General features: G+C 31.3%; 1 long non-coding RNA gene across 1 annotated transcript; it reads right to left on the bottom strand.

Moving 5' to 3' along the window:
• Positions 1-503: 503 nt before the first annotated feature.
• Positions 504-1,982, bottom strand: LOC128247679 (uncharacterized). The gene is made up of 2 exons (XR_008264042.1): positions 778-1,982; positions 504-640 (listed from the first exon to the last, which is right to left on the bottom strand). It is a non-coding gene; the product is annotated as an uncharacterized LOC128247679 (long non-coding RNA).
• Positions 1,983-3,867: the final 1,885 nt, after the last annotated feature.

The raw sequence follows: 3,867 nt of genomic DNA, 5'->3' as shown, positions 1-3,867 counted from the left end.
ACTCTCACATACATATACACACAAACATACAACAGGTTTCTTTCAGTTTTTGTCTACAAATTCCACTCACAAGGCTTTGACTGGCATGGGGCAGCAGTTGACACTTCCCCAAGGTACCACACAGTGGAACTGAACCCAGAACCATGTGGCTAGGAAACAAAACTTCTTACCACACAGCCATACCTGTGCATATCTTGGAATTTCAAAGTATTAGATGTTGCTTGCAAAATCGACATGATTTTAAATTTGTAAACCAATAAGAATGAAAGCAAGAATAAACTAAAAAATTATTTGTAAAGTGAAGAGCAAAATAATTTTCAATCCTGCCCAAATGTTTTGCATACTTATTTTTTCTTTCACAAAACAGGAGATAAAGCATGAATGAAGATGACAATTTTGCTGTTTGAAAGATTCTGTATTCTAATGTCCCTAAACAAAATGACTTTCTATAATTTTATATAGGAAATTCATAAACCCAAAACGAAATAAAAACATAACAAAAATGAATTTGTAAACATTTTACAATTTTTTTTATTTCTTCCAACCATGTGGAAAGATACTGGCAAACTGATATTTTAAAAAAATTGCCAGTTTAATTTTACCAATTAAGACTGCATTTATCATTCCTCGACACGCAAACCTGAAAAAGAGGAATGAAATTAGATCAGTTATTAAGTATATACATTTCAACATAAAAATTTAGAATTTTTCAAAGTTCCATATAATATACAATGGATATTATAAACTATAAAAATTAGAGAGAAAAGTGAAACTAACCTATTGATACAATTCCAACCACATTACTGATTCCACACAACAGAAAGCCTGTCAATCCTTCACTTTCAGTTTAGGTACTTAACATTCCCCTCCCCACTTAACTGTTATATTTTTATCTCTAAGAGATAATCAATTACTTAGCAGAGCAGGAGAGGTTTAACTCCAAATATTGGCTTCAAATTTTGGTACAAGGTCAGCAGTTTCAAGGAAGGGGGTAAGTCGATTTCATCAACCTCAGTGCTCAACTGGTACTGATTTTATTGACCCTGAAAGGATGAAAGGCATAGTTGACTTTGGCAGAATTTGAACTCAGAACCTGAGGAGTGATGAAATGTTTCTAAGCAATTTACCTGGTGTGCTAAAAATTCTGCCAGCCTACTACCATAAGTTTAACTCCAAATATTAGGGAATGATACATACATGGTTTGAGTACCACATGTAGGCTTGTTTCTCTTTTCTATCTCAGACAGGTGATTTATACTATCTAATCTAAAAATTGTTTTACATAAAAAAAAAAAACTTTTTAGCAGTCAATTCATATGAAATAAACTTCAAATAAATGTACTGATATTAAATGAGTAGTTGACAGAACACTGAACATAAGGGTCTCTCTTCATTCCAAGTTCAAATCCTACGAGAGTTAATTTACCAGACATTCTGGAGAACAAATACCAATAGTTTACCAGTATTAATCCGGTTAAATGTTTCCTTCCCACAGAACTGCCCTTGTGTGTGTGTAAAGAATTAAATGAAGGTTTTTACTGTTTTATATCCAGTCAATGACAGGCATATATTGTTGATTTAAAATATTTAATACAGAGAGATTAAAAAGCTAACTGGAAACAATTTCAAACAGGTTTCTGTATCATTGTAAACTCATCAATGAAGCACAGCCTTCATTATACCTACTAAGGTAATGATGGAATTATTACTAAATAAATGTTAGATATTTAGAGTTTTTCAAGTAGCAGCTTTTTTTCTCTTCGGTTTCAGTCATGGGACTGCAGACATGTTGGGCACCCCAGTGTTTTGTATTCTCATCCTATCAGTCGCAAAACTGTTGTTATGGGGATGAAAGCAAATCAACACCAGTTATCAAGTAGAGGACAAACACAAATACTCACCTATGTAGTATGTATGTGTGTGTGTGTAAATATATGTAACCTTATAGGTTACATATATTTATTAGTTCACAAATAAATAAAAATATTTTTATTTTAATATTCATATTAACTAATATTAACCTATGATATTTATTAGTTTTCTAATAAATACAAATGTGTGTGTGTGAGTGTATACACACACACACACACACACATATATATATATATATATTAGCCAGCCAGCAAGCACAATATGCTTTGAAGACTTGCAACTCTATTGTATTTATACTGTTGGGTAGCAGTGTTTTCTGTGTATTAGCTCTGCTAGACATGTTGTTTGACACTCCTTACTTCAGTCTATCTGATAAAAGAAATCTTATAACTCCCACTGCATGACACAATGGGTAAGTGTCTTCTATTATACCCCTAGGAGCACCAATACCTTGTGCTTGGATTTGGTAGATGGAAACTAAAAGAAGCCTCTGTGTGTGTGTGGGGGGGGGGGGAGTTATAACATTTCTTTTATCAGATAGACTGAAATAAGGAGTGTGTCAAACAACACATGTCTAGCAGAGCTAATACAATAGAGTTGCAAGAAAACAAAACTGCAAGTCTTCAAAGTATATTGTGCTTGCTGGCTGGCTAACCTATAAAATGTGGATAGCAATATATATACATACATATATATATATATACACACACACATTCATATTTATTAGAAAGCTAATAAATATCATAGGTTAATATTAGTTAATATGAATATTAAAATTAAAATATTTTTATTTATTTGAGAACTAATAAATATATGTAACCTATAAGGTTACATATATTTATTAGTTAATATGGTAATAAGATGTGTATATAAAAAATAAAAAAGTGAAATATTTTCATATTTTTCATCACTATTACATTAAGATATGTAGCTCTTGTTCAAGCAAGACTATGCTTCATTGACGAGGTCACAATAATACAGATTTTTGTCTAATATGTTAAAGCCTGTATCTAATTCATTAGAGCCTGTACATTAACAAGCAAAAATTGTTACATAACATTATCAGAGAGAAAATTACTTTATGTACTACTACAACAGGGTTACAAGGCAATAAGTCACATTTTCAAAAAATAATGTGAACTCAATGATAAATGTTTGTAGCTTAATATAACCTCAATACCAGGTGTGTTTAAAAGGTACAATGATTTATACTAAACAAAAGGAGAAAAAAGAAAAACAGAAACAGCTTGGAGTGAGAAAATTAGTGATGTGGAACTGTTACAAAAACAAATATGAGATTATAGTAGCAGAGCAAGTAGAGTAGTGATGTATGAAGGAATCATACATATAATATATTCAGAAGAAACTAACGAGGTGCAACTAAAAATAATTATTTAGATAAAAGACTTCTACATGAATATCAAAGATATTTTTCTCTCTTCAATTTTTTTTTTCTTTAAAATTATATATACAGAACAATAACCTTGCCAAAATCTAATAAATGGTAAAAGGGATGTGGGAGAGAGAGAGGGGGGAGGGAGGGAGGAAGTAGTGAAGAGAGAACAGCTAACTCAAGTAATGGCACACTCTCACTATGTGAGATGTTTTCTAACAAGGTCACAGACATTAATAGACTGTGAAGCGAACTGAAAATCAAGATGTGTAAAAGCAAAAGTACAGCTGAACTTAAGGGGAGACAAGCAGTTATAGACAGAAGGAGAAAGAGCGATTACAGCAGCAGCATTTAGGGTACTGAGAAAATGTCTCTAAGGCTACTGACAGTATGCTTTTAAAAAATTACACACACACACATATACACATGTATATATATATGTATATATATACATACATACATATACACACACATATATATACATACATATACACACATACATACATATATATATACACATACATACATATATATATATACACATACATACATATATATATATACACATACATACATATATATATATACACATACATACATAT

Source organism: Octopus bimaculoides, chromosome 4, assembly GCF_001194135.2.
Source record: "Octopus bimaculoides isolate UCB-OBI-ISO-001 chromosome 4, ASM119413v2, whole genome shotgun sequence".
NCBI lineage: Eukaryota > Metazoa > Mollusca > Cephalopoda > Octopoda > Octopodidae > Octopus > Octopus bimaculoides.
Note: the sequence above shows the minus strand (reverse complement) of the source record. Positions and strands in the feature narration are given on the sequence as shown.